This window comes from Mustela nivalis, assembly GCF_964662115.1.
Source record: "Mustela nivalis genome assembly, chromosome: 5".
Taxonomy (NCBI): Eukaryota; Metazoa; Chordata; class Mammalia; order Carnivora; family Mustelidae; genus Mustela; species Mustela nivalis.
Genome location: NC_139024.1, coordinates 12,882,797 through 12,906,400, shown reverse-complemented (window position 1 = coordinate 12,906,400; position 23,604 = coordinate 12,882,797). Strand labels below are relative to the sequence as shown.

General features: G+C 36.5%; 1 protein-coding gene across 1 annotated transcript in view; it reads left to right on the top strand.

Moving 5' to 3' along the window:
- Positions 1-23,604, top strand: part of OPRM1 (opioid receptor mu 1) — a 72,201-nt gene that overhangs the window by 19,510 nt on the left and 29,087 nt on the right. The window lies entirely within an intron of this gene.

Sequence of the window (23,604 nt, the reverse complement as noted above, 5' to 3'; positions counted from 1 at the left end):
TTTGTGTGCTCATGGTCTCTCACTCTGTCAAAATAAATAAATAAAATCTTAAAAAAAAAAAAAAAAGAAAGAAAGAAAGAAAGAAAGAAAGAAAAAAATCTCTCCTGACTATGGGTCACCACACGTGGGGGTGGGGTTTCTTGCAAGACCATGTCTCTGCCTCTCCTGTCCACTTTGATGTGACCTTTTAATTTTTTGTTGTGGAGGCACTGTTCAGCTAGCTTTTAGGTCCTTTTCAGAAGGAATTTCTCCATATATAGTTGTGAGTTTGTTGTGTTTGTGGGAGAAGGAGAGTTCAAGATCTTCCTATGCCACTATCATTCACACTTCTCCCACCAGACAATTTGCAATATTCATTACCACCCTTAGCTAGTGATCAGGAAGTAAGTGCTTAGAAAATAGCCTTGCTCAAAAGTTCCCCTCAATTGGACATGCTTTATGGTTATCTTATATTAGTGCATTTTTCTAGGCTTTCTCACAGTATTTTCATTTTCAACTATTTGAAGCTTTCAGGAAAAATTGAAACTGTCATCGGCAAATTCATATTAACTTCTAAGCAAATACAAAATCTGTCCTCAAAGACACCATGTCTGCATACCAGCCACTCTGCACCCACCTTCATGCACCCAGATGGTGACTGGCAGCTTCATTTCACCCAACCTCTCATTATGCCCTTTCAAGCACAAAAGCTCATTGCGTGGATTTTTTTTTCTTTTCTTTCTAATTTATGTAACTTGTTCATTAAAAAAAAAAAAAAGTTCTCTGCAGTTCTCAAAGTTTGCTTTGAAAAATGTGTTCCCTTGTGTTTTAGTATTCAGACTGGCTAGCTGGATAAAAAGGAACATCAGTTAGGCCAAAGCATTCTGTGGTGTTTGTAATCCAGTGGTTTCTTATCCATGGTTTTCTCATTGGTTTTCTAAGGATTCACTGAAATCTCTTTTCTGCCTGGCTCCCCATCTTTAATTCAGTCCCCATCTGTCTCCAAATGACTGCTACTTTACAGAGTTGTGCTTAGAGAAAACTTTCTGGCATGTAAGCAATTCTTTGGATTAGCCAAATAGCCACTGGGTACAAGTTTGCAAGAGGAGCAAAGTTGAGAAGAGATTTAACTGGGTGATATACAATCCAGCTAAAAAATTCTATAGTTACTAGAATCACTTATGTGAGAATTAGATCTATATTCTATCAAGGAACCCAAACAGGTTAAAATAAATAATAAAATTTGAGTTTCCTTCCAGTTAAGTCTTGGAACATCGGAAATATGCTTAGGCACATAGAAGAAGACCTAGAAGAAAACTTCCCAGATCACCATTCCTGTGGTGCTCAATCTTGGTTTATACATCAGAGTCACCTGGGTAGTCTTAAAAAAAAAAAAAGGAAGCCCACCTCCAGCTAAAGTTAAGGTTAATTAAATCAGAATCTCTGGGGGTAGTTTTGGGGAACAGGCAGGAAAGCCTTAATGTTCAGCCAAGATTAAGGGTCACAGATGTGGTCCAACCTATTCATTTTATGAATGTGAAAACTGCAGCTTGTTTGTCAAGGAGGTTTGGGGTTTATACATATGTCTTATTTCTCTGAACTTGAAGAAGCTGTTTACAGAGTAAGTAGCAAATTCAATTACTTTTCAGAAAAGGTAAAGTCAGCGTGTTTCCAAAATGTCCTTAAAATTGGCCAGTTGGATCCCTTCATAATAGGCATAGTGGAGTGGACAGAGTGTTGAACCTGGAATGAGAAGAACTGCATTTGAATCTCTGCCTCTTGCTAGTGAACATTGTCACTCAACCGCCCTAAATCTCATTAGTTAACCTTTACTAAAAAATAATAACCATATTCAATCTCACATGGATTTTTAAGTCCACATTATACAAGATATATGGAAGTGTGTGAGTGTGTGGTGAACACTAAAAGTGTTATATAAAGGTAAAGAGTTTTGTTATTTGTTCCCTTCCTATTGGGAATTCATTTTCCTTCCCACTAGGTTCACACCATGAGCATGTGGGATCTGAGCACTCACCCAGTGTTTTGCTTTCGCTAAGGTCAAATATATTACCTGATATATTTTGAAATACATTTTATCGTTTTGGAATCATGATTTCTGCAGAAGCAAAGCAAGGCATTGCATGGGTGTCAATATTGTCATCCCTCTCTTCATCCTAGTCAACTCCTTCCTAACACTGGATGGTTTCAAGATCATCTTATTGACTACCATGATGCTACCAAGAAAATTCTAAAGACAAAGAAGTGCAATTTACTTGATTCCATTTTTGATAAGTCTTTCTTTTTATACTGTCCACTGAATAAATTCAGTGGGTAAAAACATGCAAACCAATTATTTGGGGGAGAAAATAGCTATTTTGTTACTTTAAAATGTTTCACATTTAAATTAGTATTAGAGTCACAACATCTAAAGCAGAATTTAAGTTTAAATGCTGATTGCATGTGATGAAATTTGTTTATAGCCAGCATCATTGTTTATTTGAATTCGAAGAAATAGCTTAAAATAATGGTGTTCTCAAACTCTAGTTATGGAAATTTAGGCATTTAGAATTCCATCTCTGGGAAGAGAATCCTACGTTCTTTTATGAGTCTGACTCACTAATCAGTAAAATTGGTCAAAAAGGTGGAACTCTTCATAATGGATGCATTAATGATGGTACAGTGAATCCGTGTGTCTGTCTATTTCTAACACCTTCTTAATGGATTTTTTTCAGAACATGCAAAGCAATGTATGTAAATGCCATTAGAGTAATGATTTGTATAAATAAGCAACCACAGTGTAGAAAAATAACATTCATGGGGCTTAGTGTCCCTGAGAATTAAAACTATTTCAATATAAAAGCTGTGGGGAACAAGGAGGTCAATGAAAGGAAGGCCTTCCTTGTCTCTGAACATTATTCCACTAAAACAGTGGGTTCAGTGCCAATGAGAGATTGAGCATTTTGCGGGAAAGTATTAAATGTTAATTGAAAAATGTTGCTACCAGTATAAGCTCAACATCAGAACCTGATTTCATCTGCCAAGAACAAGAGAAATTACTAGACATTATAATTTCATACTTATCCAGGCCCCATGGCCAATGAAAAGGTAACTATATGATTTGAAAGAAATTAAATATAAGTGTGCTTCTGATGATGCTGGTGGTCCAAGGCACCAAAATAAGAGGTCCCGTAAAAGTCAGACAGTGTAAATTGAGATCCTGAAGTCTTTCCTTCCAAAAACAAAAGAAAGCTTATTTAACTTCTCTGCAAAAGAAATAAGACATATATCTAAATAGTAAAGATTATACCTTACAATTTTAAAGGACCTTAATTTTTTCATTTGAATTTTATAAAATTTTTATGATCCTAGGGAAAGAAATTGTTAGCTAGACTAATACTACAGAGGATGAAACTGAGGCTCAGGGATTTATTTGCAATGATTGTTGGACACTAACCATGTACAAAGCACTCTCCCAGAGACTCCAGATAAAGTAGTGAGAAGACTGATACAGTCTTCCCTGTCCCCAAAAGTCCAGTGTAGTGGAGAAGAAAATCAAACCATTTCACTAGCTGATAAATGCCAAGGATAGGATTACAACAACCAACCTATGTTTTCAACCATATTTTCAGGCAAATACTATTCCCAAGCTTTTTAACAATCAATTAGTATAGGACTTCTTTCTCTATCACCAAACCCAGCAATGAGGTAACTCCTAATTTAAGTGTTTCTTCACTTTTCCAAAAAATTTTAAAGGTATTATTTATGTCTCAGAGACAAGACAGAAAAAAATGAGTGGACAGGACCCTGGTTAATTTAAGAAAACAACGAAAGAGATTCCTATCAATCCTAATTTACAAGTATTTCTCAAAGCAGGTATTGTAAACATTTTTCAAAGGATATTAGAAGAGTCCTGAATGAAAAGGACAAGGAGGAAGAAAAATTTCAAGAATCATTGCTTTAGGAGATTCTTTAGTGCCACTAGTGCCATTAGTGCCATCATTAGTACTCTAACCTTGGCCAGTCTTCTGAATACCTTACAACATGAACACAGGCAGCAGAAAGCTCAACCTGGAAGTCAGACATAAAACTTCTGTTCTCTAAAATTACTACCCTTTTATGGAATTTAGGATAGAAGTTTCAAAGAAAAAACTGATGCCACCCTTTGAAAAGGATTACTTCTCTGAACAAAGATGTTTCCTGCATAAAAATAAATACGTCACATTTCCACAAAAGAGTAATGAATCAATGCCACAACACATATATTAAAACACATGAACCACACCAATGATCATTTCCACAAGAGTATTATTTTCTCAAAAATTTAAAAACTCAAAATAATCATATATGAACCAATGAATCAACAAGTCATCTACACACCCTTGTTTTAATTGCCTTGTAAAATATATTTTATATAAAGTTATAAGACTTCTGCTCTACCTAAAAATTTAATTCTAGTATAGCGATAGAAACCATGTGTTAGTGTAACTGAGAGGTTTTGTTCACACAGTTGTTTGAAGTTAAGCTGTTATGTAAAACATAATATACCAGTCAGCCTTCTAGTAAACATAGATGAGGTCATGAACTTAACAAATTATTGGTCAAAGAATATAGTTGTGGTTTTTTAGAATAACCATAGGTCAGAGTGCAACTTTAGCACACGTAAGAAACACACTACAAACAGTTTTAGTACAGGCAAAACAAAAGTAACACTTTTATGAACATTTACTGGTGTCTTATCAGAGAATAATGTCAGCCTCATTAAATTTGAAATACTCTTCTTCGAGCTAACACTTGTTACAAGTTACTACCCATTAGACTCCATATTAACAATCCTTAAATACACCATTTTAAAAATTTTTCGTTACATGAACTATAGAAAGAAAGTACTAATTACATTCTAAGTTTTACAGAAGAGAAAAATAGAACTTAGGAAATGTAAGAAGCTCAAGTTTGTCCAGCTAATAAATAATAGAACTAAGATTTGAATCAAGATATATATGATCCTGAAATTTAACTTTAAAAACTGTTACGTTTAATTCCGTTGAGGTGAGATTTTCAAGCCATGTCTCAAGGCTTCATCAGGACGGCTGATTAGACTTTCATCTTACCTTCTACATCATACTTCCATGGACATTATCTAATTGACAACCTGTTCATGATATTCCTTTTGTTAATAGGCTGTGCCCCCACTGAAATGGAAGTGAAACAAAGGGAAAACTTGTGTCCTTACAGGGTCTAAATCTGGAGCTTCTTGTTCATATTGGACTGTGACACTTTGAAGTGAACATAGGACTTTGGACTAATTTGACCTAGGACTCTAATTGAGTTTACCTTTCAACGGAAAATAGACTGATTAGTTCTGATTAATAGAATCCATTTTCTGTAAAACTTTCCAATTACAGAAACTCAGTTGTGAAACAAAGCTGCTGTCTAAGTGGAATAGATTTCCAATAACCTGATTTTAGGTTGTGAAAAATGGATGCTAATAATTCATTTCAACATACTGATCAGGGGACAGTTTGTATGACAGACTCAGTTATAGATCAAGCTTGGTTTTTGAATCAGTTATCTAGCCAAACACCATGTCATTTTTATATTTCTGTTTACAACAGTGATACATTTTTGGAAAAAGGAAATTTCCAATTTGGAAAATGTAAGCTCCTTGAGGATTTGACTGTATATAATTATTTTCATTCTTTTAATCTCAAGCCAAAAGCGTAAGAAACGGTCATAGGACATAGTGTTGCTGAAATGTTTCAGTACATTGAATTGATGACACTGTTATATTCATGCTAGATTAATTTCAACAATCTGCCTTTAAGTGTTCCCTTTCTACTTTGTGAAAATAATAACTTTTGTATCATCTCTCCTCTGAGAGTTAGTGATTGAAATAAGCTTAGAATTCTTGAAAGTAAAATTCTATTATAAAATTCTGTTATTTAGGGGCGCCTGGGTGGCTCAGTGGGTTAAAGCCTCTGCTTTCAGCTCAGGGCATGGTCCCGGGGTCCTGGGATCGAGCCCCGCATCGGGCTCTCTCCTCAGCAAGGAGCCTGTTTCCCTCTCTCTCTGCCTGCCTCTCTGCCTACTTGTGATCTCTTTCTGTCAAATAAATAAAAATCTAAAATAAATAAATAAATAAATAGTAAAATAAAATTCTGTTATTTAATTTAGAAGCAAAGATATTTTCCAGGATTGTTTTCCAAAATTCAAGTAGAGAACCTGAGTCCATACCTTCTGCTTTCTCCTTCTTCCAACTGTTCCAAGGAATCCAAGTGGGATAAGGGCAGTAAGGAGATAACAGAGAATGGGAAAAATTGAATCTGGAAGAATTTCTGCAAGGAAAGATAGGCCTTTATTCAGGACTTTGCCAAAGATTCACCTAATTAAATATTCAAAGCAAAGCATGCTATTCCATGCCCTTATCTTCCTGATAAGCAAAACACCAGATGGACAGGCTGGAGGCAAGTGAGCTGGAATTACTCCAGATGAAAGTAGCAAGGCATGTTGGTGTTACTCCAGGGAACCTAAATAGAGTAAATAGAAATCTTCCCTTCTCACTTGTGGCTCTTACCTGTGACATTCTTTTTTTTTTTTTTTTTTCTTCTTTCAAATGGCTTATGGGGCCACTTGTGAAAAGTATAGAAACCTAGCCTATTCAACTCCCATGCCAAATTCTTTCCATAATCTACTCCATTTTGTTCCACATCCCATGCCTTGCAGACAGATGGGTAATATGAAGTACCCTGAGAAGTTAAGAGTAAATGAAATTAGGCTTCTTGTGTAAACATGATAGACCAAAAGCAAGCAAACATTAGGAGAATTCTTAGTGGTGAGATTTTTTCCCCCTGAAAAGCCAGTGGACTACGCCTCCCCAGGAGAAGAAAGACAAGGTGACAAGGCCCACAATAACAAGGGAAAATAAGAGTGGGTTTCTTCCCCAGGAAATGGAAAGAAATAAATTATAAGACAATATATAACTAAGAAATATAGATTCATCTTACTGATGTATCCACATGATGGACTAACCATCTCACGGACATTTAAAAATACAAAGCTTAGGTCAATAAAAAGAAGTCCTAGTTCACACAGCATAAAATCAACTGGCAATAAAATTTTTATAATTACTACCAGTTAAGTGAATAGTAAAATTTGCCAATTTAAATGTATTTAGTAATGTTTCTGGAAAACCAATACATAATACAGGTACAGACTAAGTAAAAAAAAAAAAAAAAAAGGATTTATTTTTATTTCTAGAAAACAGATAATAGATTGTCTTACTTGGGGCCAACCCTCTACTAACCCCTCCCTCCCTCCATCAGAGACAAAATCCTCCACAGCATGGATCAGGCATATGACTCCAAGAAGCAAATTTGATATTTTCATGGATACTCCTTAGGTAATGAAACATATTTTGAATAATTGTAATTTTCCTGACACTGAATTAAAGTTAGGTTCTCCTCTCAACATTGTTACATCTCCCCTCCCTTGCCATAATATCTAACACACTATTTTGAAATCACTCAGTTCTCCTCTCCCACCAGACTATAGATGCCTTCAAGGCAGGAGGGGTATGTCTCATTTGATAACCATTGCCTACCACAAGACTTGGTGAAAATAAAAATTAAAAGGTGTTAAGTAAACACAGGTTTGACTTAATAATGATACAAAGGATTTTGTGGTAAAACAAGTAATTATGAAAATATAATAAAAACCATATGATCCACTAAAGCATTGCAGAAAAAGCCTTGGATGAGCCACAGCATTCATTCTTGATAAAAACCTTCAACAAAGTAGAGATAGAGGGAACATACCTCAACACCATAAAAGCCATACATGAAGGACCCACAGCTAATCCATCCCCAATGGGTAAAAACTGAGAACTTTTCCTCTATAGTCAAGAAAAAGACAGGGATGCCCTCCCCTCTCACCATTGTTATTTAACAGTACTGGAAGTCCCAGCTTTAGCAATCAGACAACACAAAGAAATTAATGTTATCCAAATCAGCAAGGAAGAAGTCAACTTCAACTATTTACAGATGACATAATACTCCATATAGAAAACTCAAAAAACTCCACCAAAAAATTGCCAGAGCCAATACATGAATTCAGTAAAATCACAAGGTACAAAATCCACATACAGAAATTTGTGGCATTTCTATATAGCAATAATGAAGCAGCAGAATGAGAAATCAAGAATCAATCCCATTTAAAATTGCATCAAAAGCCCTAAGATACCTAGTAATAAACATAACCAAGAGGTAAAACATCTGTACTCTGAAAACTACAGAACACTTATGAAAGAAGTTGAAGAGAACACAAAGAAATGGAAAGACATTCCATGCTCATGGTTTAGAAGAACAAATTTTGTCAAAATGTCTATACTACCCAAAACAATCTACACTTTTAATGCAATCCATATCAAAATACCAATAACATTTTTCATAAAGCTAAAACAAACTATTCTAAAATTTGTATGGAACCCAAAAGAACCAAATAGCCAAAGAAATACTAAAAAAAAAAAAAAAAAAAAAAAGGAAGAAGAAGAGGAAAAAGAAAAAGAAAGAAAGAAAAAAAGAAAGTAAGAGCGAGCAAACCTGGAGACATCACAATTCCAGACTTCAAGTTATATTACAAAGCTGTAGTGACCATATGGTACTGGCACAGAAGCAGACACATAGATCAATGGAACAGAATAGAGAACCCACAAATGGACACACAACTATGTGGTCAACTACTCTTTGACAAAGCAAGAAAGAATATCTAATGAAAAAAGACTTTCTTCAACAAATGGTGTTGAGAAAACAGGACAGCAACATACAAAAGAATGAAATGAGCCCACTTTCTTATACACAACAATAAATTCAAAATGGATAAAAGACCTAAATGTGAGACAGGAAACCATAAAAATCCTAAAGGAGAACATAGGCAGTAACCTCTTCAACATTGGCTGTAACAGCTTCTTACTAGATATGACTGGAGGCAAGGAAACAAAAGCAGAAACAAACTACTTGGTACTTCACCAAGATAAAAATCTTCTGCACAAGGAAGGAAACAATCAACAAAACCAACAGCCATCCTTCAGAATGGGAGAAGATATTTGCAAATGATATATCTCATAAAGGGTTAGTATACAAAATCCATAAGGAAAAGATCAAACTCAACACCCAAAAAACAAATAACCCAGTTAAGAAATGGGCAGAAGATCGTATCATGCTTAGTGAAATAAGTCAAGCAGAGAAAGACAACTATCATATGATCTCCCTGATATGAGGAAGTGGTGATGCAACATGGAGGCTTAAGTGGGTAGGAGAAAAATAAATGAAACAAGATGGGATTGGGAGGGAGACAAACCATAAGTGACTCTTAATCTCACAAAACAAACTGAGGGTTGCTGGGGGGAGGGGGTTTGGGAGAAGGGGGTGGGATTATGGACATTGGGGAGGGTATGTGCTTTGGTGAGTGCTGTGAAGTGTGTAAACCTGGTGATTCACAGACCTGTACCCCTGGGGATAAAAATATATGTTTATAAAAAATAAAAAATTAAAAAAAAAAAAAAGAAATGGGCAGAAGACATGAACAGACATTTTTCCAAAGAAGACATACAGATGGCTAACAGACACATGAAAAGATGCTCAACATCACTCATCATCAGGCAAATGCAAATCAAAATTACAATGAGATAGCACTTTGTACCTGTCAGAATGGTTGTAGTTAACACAGGAAACAACAGATGTTGGCTAGGGTGCAAAGAAAGAGGAACAGTCTTACATTGTTGGTGGAAATGCAAACTGTTGCAGCCACTGTAGAAAACAGTATGGAGATTCCTCAGAAAGTTAAACATAGAGCTACCCTACAACCCAGCAATTGCACTACTACGTATTTACCCAAAGGATACAAGAATGCTGATTTGAAGAGATAACATGCACCCCAATGTTTATAACAGCATTATCAACAATAACCAATTATGGAAAAAGCCCAAACGTCCACCAGCTGATGAATGGATAAAGATGTGGGAGCTATACACACACACAATAAGCATTATTCAGACATCAAAGAGAATGAAATCTTGCCATTTGCAATGACATGAATGGAACTAAAATGTGTTATGCTAAGCAAAATAAGTCAGCCAGAGAAAAACAAATACAATATGATTTCACTCATATGTATAATTTCAGAAATGAAACTGGTGAACATAGAGGAAGGGGAAAAAAAAGAGAGGCAAACCGTAAAATGGACTCTTAACTATGGAGTACAAACTGAGGGTTGCTGGAGAGGCAGTGGGTAGAGGATGGCTTAAATGGGTGATAGGAATTAAAGAGGTCTGTTGCGATGAGCACTGGGTATTGTAGGTAAGTGACAAATCACAGAATTCTACTTCTGAAACTAATATTATACTATATGTTAACAAACTGGAATTTAAATAAAAGCTTGAAATAAAAAAATACATATAACATGAAAAATGAAGAAATAATATTTTTTGTTAAAAAAGAAAATATAAATGTTTTCTATAAAAATTAAAGACACGCCTATAATTCTTCAGAGGTTCTATTTCATAATATAAAGTCCCATATAATTTTTATATTAAGCTAAAGGAAATTTGAAGTATATAACTTTGATCACAAAATTAGACTATTAAATATAGTAAAATGTTATGATAGTTTGTATCTACATGTTAGCTTATGATGCTCTGTATTTCAGTTTTTATATTCATACTTTTTACAATGGTATGCAATCTTATAATGAAGAAAAACACAATAATATGAAAACAAAAGGGAAGAAATTTTTTTAAAGTAATAGATGATCCTGAAAAGCAATAAAATATTCATCAGAGGGCTTATTCACCAATATATAAGTTGAGACATTGTTTGAAGTTTTCCTATTAAAAGTGCAGTTACATACATTAATTGTAACTGGAAATGTTGATAGACATTTTGAAAGACAGCTCCATTTGATTTAATACTCTTATCACACCATGAGACTAAATGTTCAAATTTTTAAAACTAATGGGGCTTATTTGCTTTGCCAAGTTACTAGTATATTTATGAATCATTTTTTTTCTCCTAACAAGTGCTATTGAATTCTCCACAGGGGAAGGGAAATACCTTCCAAAAAAATCTCTCTGCCTGAAAATACTTAGAAAAAAACTCAATAAACTGACTTCTGTTTCCTAGAAAAATCCCACGTAGGCATGATCATTAAGTTATAAAGAACTTAAAATTCTTGGATGGAAAGCAGTCATCATAAATAGACTACTTCACATAAGTGAAGATCTAGAGAAGCTAATTGTATCACCTTTATTTCTCCCTCAGTTGGTCCTGAAAGATTTTCGACAGCTATTTTTGCAGGAATAAACTGAATGCCAAATATTTAGATAACTGCAGGTTCTATGACACATTAGAAGAGGTAAACAGGGAACGCTCATCAACAGTGTTGACAAATGGAATTTGAAATTGAGTCTTCATGTATCTTAATTAAATCTCTCTGTTGCAAAACGGAGCAATGAGAACATTCCTATTTCAACTCCCTGAACAGTATCTTAATACATGATTCTCTTCAACATGCTGTGCTGTTGTTAAACACTTGAAATACTTATTTCGAGACACACACACACACACATACACCCCACATGCAAAACATCTAACTTATATAGGTATTTTGCTTGCAAGCAACAAACCCTCCAGGTATTTCAAATGTATAATGCTATACATGTCTGTTATGGACATGGGGACAATAACCATGGTGGCTGCAGCTACCAATAGAACTTTTGTGAGCACTAGTTTACACGTTGTTATGTAGAAGCATTTGTAAACCTTACTGCACTTTTTAAAAGTTAGTAGTTATTATATAGACAGCTTATATTGTATGGTATGTGTTGTAGCAATGCCAAGTAATAGTGAAGAGTGTAAACCATAACAGATATGGATTTAAATTCTGCCTCTGCCACTGTTATTCCTGAGCAAGCTACTTAACCTCCATGGACCTCAGTTTATTCTTCTGCAAAAAGAAGTGATAATATGCAATCCATAAGTCCGTTAGGAAGACTGGCCAAAAAACCCAAGTAAACTGCTTACAGCTGTTCCCCCTTATCTGAGGCTTCACTTTCTGGGATTTCAGTTACCAGTACCCTCAGGAAAAATGACCCTCTTCTAAAAGTAGCATTTGAAGGTCAATAGACTAATGCTGTGTCACAATGTCCATCATCATTTACCTTATGTCACACATGGGCCTTTTGTCATCTCACATCATCACGAGAAAGTTGATCACAGTAGAATAAGACATTTTGGTGAAAACAGAGACCACACTCACATAACTTTTATTATAGTATATTGATAGAGTTTCTCTATTTTATTATTAGTTGTTGTGGTTAATCTCTTATTGTACCTAATTTAGAAACAAGCTTTATCATAGGTATGGTTGTATAAGAAAGAACATAGTATATATGGGGTTGATACTACCCACAATTTCAGGCATCCTTGGGAACACCATCCCCACAGACAAGGGACACTATTGTGTAGCAATGCCTGGCAAAAAGCATTCAGTAAATGTTGACTATGGTTATAATAATTAAAAATAGCACCTATCACCATCATAACTTTTTGGTCTAATGATGATTTTTAGAGGTAACATAATCATCTCTTTACATTTGTGAAGTTCAACCACTTGGCCAAGATCCCAAGCCCCCACACTCAGACCTATGTATCTTAATACTAAACTGAGTGCTCTTCCTTCTAGATTATGTGGGACTGTTTTACTCCCAACTTGATGAAGATGCTAAATCGGGGGGAATTAACAAAATCAAGGTAGTTTCTGTTATTCAATAACATTAAAGTGTTATTCATAACATTTTAATGCGACTGGCCTTGGTCTTCAGAGTAAGTAAGTAGTTCATAGGACTCGAGAATTACCAGGAATATTCCTACTCCAAAAGGTAAGGTTTTTGTTGTTTAATCTCCTGACACTTAAGATTCTAATTAGGGAAATATCAAATAGTCATTTTAAAATGTGAACTACCTCAGGGCAGCGGGGTGGCTGAGTCAGTTAAGCATCTGCCTTTCACTCAGGTCATGATTCCTGAGTCCTAAGATCAAGCCACACATCAAGCTCCCTGTCAGCAGGGAGTCTGCTTCTCCCTCTGCCCCTCACCCCACTCATGCTCTCTCGCCTTCTCTCTCTCAAATAAATAAATAAAATCTTTAAAAATAAATAAATAAAATCTGAGGTATCTTTAGAAGATATTGAAAAGAAACACTATAAATACAAAACACAGGATTATAATTGAGCAAGCAGATTTTTTGCTTCCATGACTCCTAGACCTAAAAAAAACCACATTCAATTAGTAATTGCAGGAATGCAATGCATAATAGGTGAAGAGTTACCGAGGGCATGGGGAAGATCCAGCTAATGGCACAGTGCATGGTCATAGGCTCAGAAAGAGGACAGCAGCCCTGAAAAAAGATGAGGCGTTAACCAATATGAACCACCACCACCACCACCACTCCCCCCCCCCCCACCCCAGGACCATCTGGAAAGGATTCTGACTGCTACAGACGGACATTGAGTGAATACATTCACCAGGATTCCAGTGGTGCAGGCAGCTGTTGTAGTTACAATGCCCTCTGAGTAGCCTATACCCTTCTGGGGACATCATTGGAAAATTACTGATGCTCCTTCCAGTCACTGATTGCTGTTAGCCTGATGATGCTGGTAGGATGTCCTGAGCCAAGTACACTCTACTATCAATGCTCACCAGCTGAAAGCCACCAGGAATACACCTGGTGCCAAACAAAACTAGACTTACTAAGCTTGCTGCAGTGAAAGAGACAATACATCACAAGAATTTTAGTTCCTGTCTAGTGATTTAAGATTGAATTCAAGGAAGCAGAGGTCGATCTGGAGAGGGTGCTGCTCCAAGCAAGACAAATCTGATGTATGAGCATCAGGGATTTTTTAAATCTAGGACACAGAATAAACAAAGTAGGGCTAGAGTCATCATTGAATAATACGCAGCGGTCACTTAGTGCTAACCAGGAGAGAGAAGATGTTTGACATTTTTATGGCTGTGGGTGATTAGGGTTTTATCTCTGTTCAGACATAGTTATAGAGTCAACTGGTTTTCGTCTTGTGGCATCACAGCATTGAAGAGTTCTCCTACAATGTTAATATTCTATAGAATTATGTTCCACAGAAAAATACCACAGCCTGTCTGTTAGCAACTAGGCTAGCTCTGTGAAAGCTGGCAGGGGCTTTTCCCCTCATATTCCTCAGCCTCACTGTCATTATATGCCATCCCCTGCTCTCCTCTGACAATAGGGAAGAGATAAATATGGGGATCGATGTGGGAGTGATAAGTTGACATCGGATGAGAAGGTATGATTTCTTTCTTTTTAAAAAAAATTTTTTTAATTTTTTTATAAATGTATTATATATTTGTATCCCCAGGGGTACCGGTCTATGAATCGCCAGGTTCACACACTTCACAGCACTCACCATAGCACATACCCTCCCCAATGTCCATAACCCCATCACCCTCTCCTGACCCCTCTTCCCCCAGCAACCCTCAGTTTGTTTTGTGAGATTAAGAGTCTCTTATGGTTTGTCTGGTATGATTTATTTCTATTAGAGTAGAGAGAATTCCTTATGAATATGAGGTGAAGAGGAACGTCATATTTAAAGAGATATATATTGATGCAGGCATTTGAGTCAGGAGAATTCATTATTTTGTTCAGGCAAGCAGATAGTAGAGTAGGGATTAAGTCCGGTCCTATGTTCCAGAAGCTTACAGATCAAAAGACAAAATAGCTAATTCTAATATAATCACCACATATGTTGCACAGCACTAAAATCTCATGTGCAAGCATCCAAAAGGCTGAAATTTATTCTTGAATTCATTAATAGTATAAGATTTGCCTTTCTGGAATATTCAAATACTTGCTGAGGGTAAATACTGTACAATGTTTCATTTTCAAATTGATTGAAAACAAACACAGCACTCCACTCACAGCCTCCAAACTTTAGAACAACTTTTAGAAAATATTGTTTTTAAGTTTTATTTTTTAAAGTAATCTCTACCCCCAGTGTGGGACTCAAAACCCAAGACCTGGAAATCAAGAGTCACATACTCTTCTGACTGAGCCAGTCAAGCACCCCATAAATTGTTTTTTAAATAGCATAAATTAGAGCAATATGTCCGTGAATAGACACATGTAAATTTATGAAAATTATAGAGAAATTCTTGGAAGGGAACAAGGATGCTTAAAGGAGGCTATTAAATGCCATGCCTACATTCCTTGCTGATGTTTGAATCAACTGAAAGATAAGATGAAATGAATGAGTGAATGAAGAAAAAATATCAGCTTTATTAAGATAAGTACTTTTCTGGTAGGTGTGACTTAGATAAGCACTATTAATGGTTTCTTAATTATAAATCCAGAGTGAAATATACTCACCCACCTACTCACAATCCGGGACCACTAGTGACCTCCTCCTATGGAAATCAACCCCTTTAAAATATAGAACATGAAGCAGTGGGATATAGCGTGTGTTTCCTTTGAGGACCCAAGTCTCAAAAAGAGATAGGAGAAGGAATAGATTATACATATCCAATCCCTAAACATATAAACTAGATAGGTCACTCTTCCTCCTTTCGAAAGGAGTGAATAATGCAACAGATATTGAATGCTTGAGTCACTGATGACTCTGCTCATGAAATATGAATTCAGAAGAAAAAAGATTCTTTCACTTCAGATAAACTAAAACCCTGAATACATATCTGGGGGAAAAAAAAAAAAACAGACAATCCAAGCCTCAGGTTGTGGAGAACACCCTGGAGGGAATTTTATAATAGAGTGGATTTCCACAGCGCTAGCAGCCATGTTAGTTGATCTTTGTGTATTTTCCAGTCTACAGACTAGACAAAAGCAACAAAGTCCATTTTAAAACTGATGCAGTACTTGGAGCAGAGATACTAAGGTATACCTGAGAGACCAGCAATGGACTTAAAATTAGAAGGTAGGCACCCATGGACTTCATCTACTCAAGCCCATCCCACCGTGAGTTCTTGTGGAAAACTGTGGTGGACAAGGTTCAGGAACAGTTTCCAAATTCTGTGCCTGGTCAGGCTGCACAGCAGATGTGTGAACTGTCTAACAAGGAATATTGATTTCAAGGATCATCTCAAAATCAATAGTAATCATATTGTTAATGAGTGACCACACCATAAAAGAGATGGCATCCGGGAGAGAATACAATAAACAAAATGATTTACACGTGAGGAAACAACTAAAAAGCAATCACACAAGAACTTCAAAATGTTGTATTTAATATCTTCGGGGAGGAGAAAAATGAGTATTATGCCCATGAAACAAGAAGAAGCAATTAGGAAAAAAGAAATGGTTATTAATTTTAAAAAGATGGTAGTTAAGGACCCAAACAACTTGGACTCAATTCTGGCCCCAGCAATTGCTAGTCAGGAATCCCTACACTAATTTATTTGGTCACTGTTTGTCTTAGTTTTTTGCATCTGTATAATGGAGTTAATCATAATATAACTACCTATTTATTTAATGTTTGTAAAGAACTCAGGGCAAGAGCTGACACTTATGTGTCTGTGACATATAGAAACAAATTTGAAATCCTGAGAATAACTGCCACAATTTTTAGCATTCAAGACTCTATGGGTGACCTGAAAAACAAAACAAAGGGAGGTAAACAGTGTGTCAGTGAGTTGGAAGAATATAGTCAACGGGATAGGAATAGATAATGAAAAAGCAAATAAGGTACCAGAAGAGAAGATAGAATAGCTAAGATGTCTCTATCAGAAGCAGAGAACACAGGGAATAGAAGAGACACAATTTTTGAAGAAATAAGAGCCCCAAATTTCCCGCGACTAAAGAGGGTGATGAGACTTTAAACTGGAAGGGTTCTCTGAATGCCAAGAACAATAATTCTTTAAAAAGAAATTCTCACATTTTATTGAGGTTCAAGAACATAACAGATAGAGGTAAAAATTTCAAAGAAAGAGAAAAGAAAATAACATGACGTAAGGGAATAAAATCAATCCTCATCAATACCATTGCAGTAAAGACAAAGATGGAGTAGTATTTTCAAGGTGAGCAAGAAGTACTTCGAATGACAAACAAAACTATTTTAGAAGTTATATCCTCTACATACACTAGAAGCATGTTATTTACGGATGTTGAACTAAACACTAAAATCCACTCCAAGTACTAAAATTGATTACATGAACAATAGGAATGAGACAGAATAAGAGAAACTAGCATCTTTCATCACCAGGATGAAATTATGTGCAGGGGTTTCTTTGAAAAAGGTTAAGTGTATTTTTTAAGTAACCAAATAAAATAAGCACTTGAGTGCCTACTGTAAATCTGATGGAGGAATACTAAGACTCAGACTCTGGCCCTGAGGGACCTTTCGTTTGTTTGAGAGAGGGAACTCAGGGCAGTGAACAGACCAGGGGTCCTCCCAGTTCCCTCACTCGCTGGCTTTACAACCTTGGGTAAGACTGCTGATCCCTGAGCCTTAATTGGTCATCTCTAAAATAGAGATGAAAAAATGCCTGTCCCATCAATTTTGTAAATTGCTTAATGCAAAAACAGGCATGTTGCCAGCATTAATAAATGTTATTTTTTGCATGTATGAGATGTTTGGAAGGATATTAGCCAAAATAGCCAAATCTCCTCTCAATTTCTCCAGCGGTTAGAGTTTCAGTTTATTTTTTCTTTTATTCTTTGTACTTTCCTGTTATTTGATTTATTTTCACATTAAGCATGCATCATTTTTAAATTCAAAAATGCATTCAAATTTTCTTAAATTATTGAAAGGAAATTTTAGAGACAAATTTTACTGGTCTCTGAAATAGAATAAAAGAGGCCTTTGTGAGAAAGGTGTGCACTCACACACACACAAACACCATAACATAAGTTAAAATGTGATACATCTAGAGAACTTTAAAAAAACACCACTAATAACATAAAATAAAGAGCAGTAGTCTGTGAGGAAATGTTTGCAACATATATTTTTAACCTTTTACAAATCAATAATAAAAAGATAACCTAACAAAAAAAAAATGGGCAAAAATGAAAAGATATTGAGTAGGCAATACAATGTACTGAGAAATAAATGAAATTATTTTCAACCTTTAGAGTAATAAGTGGTAACTAAAATGATAATAAGATAGTATATATCACTCATCAGACTGATACATGTTTTCAAGTTAACACCAAATATGGGAAGCATGTAAGAACCAGAAACAGTCTCATGCTACAGGTGGCAGTATAGCCCCTTTGCCAAGTGATCAGGGAGACCCTCTCTAAACAGAACACGTGCATTATCCATGACCCAGCAGTGAGGGTCCAGAGGAAGACTTGCACATGAATATAAGGGACCAGCACAAAATCCACGTGCTCTTGTTAATATTGAAGACATCAACAACGTAAATGCCAATCAGCTAAAAGGATATATTAAATGAGGCATATTCATATAAAGAACTACTAGAAAGCAGTTAAAAAAGAATGAATTATGGGAGAAGGGGGTGGGATTATGGACATTGGGGAGGGTATGTGCTTTGGTGAGTGCTGTGAAGTGTGTAAACCTGGTGATTCACAGACCTGTACCCCTGGGGATAAAAATATATGTTTATAAAAAATAAATAGTTAAAAAAAAATTAGATAAAAATAAAATTTAATGTCCAGCAATAAAAAAAAAAAAAAAAAAGAATGAATTAGGTCTCAGGTGTTAAAATGGAAAGCTTTCAAAATCATATTGCTGACTAAAAACCTAAAGAAACTCAAAAATGCTGCAGACAGCATGGTACTTCTTAAGAAAATAATGCAGCATTGCACATTTTCTAAAGGTACATGTTTATGCATATAATTATTGTAAAAGCTGTGTAATAGACCAAAGCGATAAGAACGTGTGTATATGTGCTTGGGAAAAGACAACCGTTTCATATTGGAGTTGGTACTTCAAAGGTCTTTAGTTTCATCCAGAACCTGTGTATAACTTGTGTTACCATAAAGGAATTGGAACGAATTTAAAGACTGAGGAGAAAAAAAACAAGTTTGACACAATACTTGTTTTGAAAGAATGGCATGCTACAGAAGATAGAACAAGTGCACAACTGCATGCAAACCAGATATACTGGAGGAGGAAAAGCAGGAGAAGAAAGGAGGGGGAAGAGAAAGAGAAAGAGAAGGAAGCAGAAAAACAGCAGAATGAGCCAGGACCAGAAGAGTGCCTGGTCGTACTAGAAGCAGCATCCAGCATCTCCACAGTAGTCATTATGGGAAGTGTCTAGATCACGACTTGCGAAGAGCAAGAGGCATCATGAAGGATGGGGTTGAATGGAGCTTCCCGGCGATATTTTATTCTACCTTGACTTGATCTTCATCTTGCATAGTCACACCCTGCCACTATCCATCAACAATTCCAAATGTCCCCTTTAAGGATCCCTACTCCTTTCATACTATTAGCTCCTAAGTCAGACCCTGCGATGGTATTCCCTCAAAACTGAGGGTTTCCATCCCTCCTTCTAACCACTTGTTTTGCAAACTACAAATCTCAAGTGAGTGCCCACCACTGCCAAGCAAATGTTTCTCTGATGGATTTACTTTCCTGCTCTCTCTCTGCCAGATCTCCCATCTTTCTTGCTCCACCACCTTGTTCATTGACGCCTCAGATGTTTTCTTCATTCATTCATTTAATAAATATTTATTGTGTCCCTACCCAGTAGAACGGAAAACAGTGCATATGGATTTTTTTTTTCCTAAAACTTGGTGAAACAAAAAACAGAAATGGAAACCACAACATGGAAAATGAGGTCAAGAGAAGAATTTCGCTGGAAAAATATAGCTTGCAAACAAACGTCTTTAACGAGTCTGCAGACCTTGTCTGTATCTGTCTCCCTACTTTTAGTCTTGCTGCTCGTAGTAATCAAGAAGGGACCAGACGTTCACGTGCACTGTGAATCCTACCTCCTTTCAGTTTCTCAAGGACATTGCTCCCACGAGTATCCTCCATTTCCCCCGATTCATCAAATTTTCATTGCTACATGATTCCATAGCACACATGCATTCTCTCGTATATCAGATCAAGTTTTTTAAAAATCCTTTCCTGATTGCACACTCCCTCTGTTCTGCATAGCAAAAGTATGCAGAACATTTTACATCTTCCTCCTGCTGAGGGCCCATTTGCTGTTTAACTCTTATCTACATATCTTCCACCCTGACCACTCCACAGCACTTGTCAAGACCATTAATAAGCTGTATTTTGCTAAGGCAAACAAATATATCTCTGACCTCCTTCCACTTAACCTCTGCAGCATTCAGTGAAGTTGACCACTATAGACTTCATGACACTTTTCCCTTTCTTGGTTTCTTTAACCCCAGCTCTAGGTTTCTTCTTTAAATCCTGGCTATTCCTTACTTCTCCATCGTTATCAGGTCTTTTTTTCTTTTTTTCCCCCAGTGTTCCAAGATTCATTGTTTATGCACCACACCCTGTGTTCCATGCAATACATGCCCTCCTTAATACCCACCACCAGACTCACCCAACTCCCGAGCCCCTCTCCCCTCCAAAACCCTCAGTTTGTTTCTTAGACTCCATAGTCTCTCATGGTGCATCTCCCTGTCCGATTTCCCCAACGCAGTTCTCCTCTCCTTCTCCCTTATCAGGGCTTTAACCTGAGCCATTTTCTCTCCCTGTACAGACTTTATTCTCAACTTGTCTTCCAAGGCCCCAGGCTTATATACTACACAAATGTTAACCCCTCCCATATCCATGCCAGTGTGTCCTCTTCTAGACTGCATACTCCAATGACCTATTTCATTTTTTCACCAGATATCTTTTTTTTTTCTTAAGATTTTATTTATTTGTCAGAGAGAGAGAGAGCGCAAGCACAGGCAGACAGAATGGCAGGCAGAGGGAGAGGGAGAAGCAGGCTTCCCGCCGAGAAAGGAGCCAGATGTGGGACTCGATCCCAGGACTCTGGGATCACGACCTGAGCCAAAGACAGCTGCTTAACAACTGAGCCACCCAGGCGTCCCTCGTTTTTTCACCAGATATCTAATAGGAACTTGGCAAAAGAATAAACTAAAATACTACTTAATGCAGGTTTTCCCTATCATTAATTCCTTTTTAATCCTGTAGCTCTTTTATATTTAAAATCAAACTATGGGGCTAATCTTTATTTTTCCAAAAAAGAAGAAACTATTAAAGAACCCAGGGAGGATGGAAAAAATTAAGTTCTTGGCTGTAAGTTCCATGATGGAGTTTTGAAACCCTTAGCTTTAAAATGCATGAGTAGGTAGACAAAAAAGGAAAATATTTGGGCTTGATTATGGAAACCTCAGCCTAAAGGACTGGAAGAGTAGAGTTTATACAATAAACCATAAGTTTGCTAGAAAAGCTAGCAAAAATTGTGATTTTCCTGCAACACAGAGAGGAGAGAATTTTCTCGGCTTTGAAAGACAGGAAAAAGAGAACAAATAGGTCAATTCTTTATTTGGGCCCCTGCCTTTATCACTTGCCCACATGGCTACTTACTCCAGGGGCCAATTCTTTATGGGGATATAAATCACAGATCTGTGAACTCAAAACAATAAGACATTTGATTTCATACCTGGCTGGAATTCTGGAATGAGATGTTCCTAGAGCATCCCATGGTACCATTGGATAGTGATGGTGGAGTAAAATGGTTGCAAGGCAGAACAGGCAGAGAGAGGAACTGAGATGGTTTTGCACTATATGGTGGAGATCTGAAAATGGGATATAGGAGATTACTGAAATTGAGAACTATTGTGCCATCCAGAGGCACCCTTGCCACGTGCAGTAAATGAGGACTCTAGTTAACTTGTGTGGGGGAAAGCCCAGGGCAGAAACCAGAAGGATCATGGGATTGAATCTCAGGAAGTTCCCTCTGGGTGGGAGCGGAGAAGTAGGCATGGATGGGCTCAGAATATGTGAGGTAGATAGAGTCAAAGCTCATATGTTTTGGAACGTCAAGAAATTGATTTTTAAAAATTAAATTAAAGATTAATTTAGAAATTAAATTTAAATTAATTGAATTGAACTTTAAAATTAAAGAAAATAATTAGGTTGAAAAATCATTAAAAATACAAATTTTTAAAAGATTTTATTTATTTGTGACACTGCAACAGAGAGAGAGAGTTTACAGGCAGAGGGAACAGCAGAGGGAGATGGAAAAGCAGGCTCCCTGCTGAGCAGGGAGCCCATGGTGGGGCTCAATCCGGGGATCCTGGGATCCTGACCTGAGCGGAAGGCAGACACTTAACCAACGGGGCCACCGACATGCCCCAAAACTACAAATTTTTAAAAGCTGATAAATACCACAAACATCACAAAATCCATAATAATAATATTTTTATTAGTTAACTCCCTGCCGTACTCTGTAATACTTTCGTAAATTTTAGGCCCTATAGTTTTTTGAATGCCTCATCACTTGATACAACTTTGAACTGTCATTTTTCATGAAAAAGAAGAAAACCAATTTAATTTTCCCCTAACATAAACGATCAAAATTTATTTATTTTTATTGATTCTTTAGAAAAAAATTTTTCCTTTACAGATTGATGGTGGAATGGTACAAAATTATAAAATGTCAAATTTAGGGAAATATATATCAAATTTCTTACATGAGCTATAAAATTTATCAGAAAAACATTTATCAAATAAGTAAGATGTGATCCAATATGTTAGGAAGCATGAAATATGCAATTTCACATATAGATACACTAATGGCTATAGGACTGTTACAAATTCAAAATCAAGAATTCTGATAAATTCTATTTCAAACAATTGTTATAGTTTTATTATCCTTGAGTAATTGCATTTTATACTATATAATCAAATATAGTCATGATAGGAAAGAACTATTTTGATTGGATATTTATAAAAGTCCAACTCCCCACTTAGAAAAAAAGTATCTGTCTGGTGATGAAAAGACGTGCCCACATTCTGGCTCTGACATTTCAAACCTCATTTCCTTCCCACTCGCGCTCCAGTGCGTCTGTGTAACACATTTTTACCCTTTCTCTGCCTCTCTCCTTTTCCTTGACTTCCTTCCTTCTCTGTCCTCTTCTGAAACATCGTCCTTCTCTGCCTTAACACTGTTCACATTTTGCATCTTACCACAAAGTGATTTCACCCCCTTGCATGATTGGAATTACCAACCAGAGGCTGATGACTTACGAATGAACTGCTCTAGCTGAAATTCAAACAATCATTTTTCCTTTGTCCCACAACATAAAAAGATCGAAATCAAACTCTCGGTACTGAATCTGCTTTTCCTGTCTTCCCTCCCTGTTGGATAACAGTACTACTACCCTTTCCACTCTTCCGTAGTAGGATTTAGGACTCATATTATACTCTTCCTCCTTTATTCCCTACTTCTTAAAAGTAATTAAGTCTTGGGTGCCTGGGTGGCTCAGTGGGTTAAGCCACTGCCTTCGGCTCAGGTCATGATCTCAGGGTCCTGGGATCGAGTCCCGCATCAGGCTCCCTGCTCAGCAGGGAGCCTGCTTCCTCCTCTCTCTCTCTGCCTTCCTCTGTGCCTACTTGTGATCTCTCTCTGTCAAATAAATAAATAAA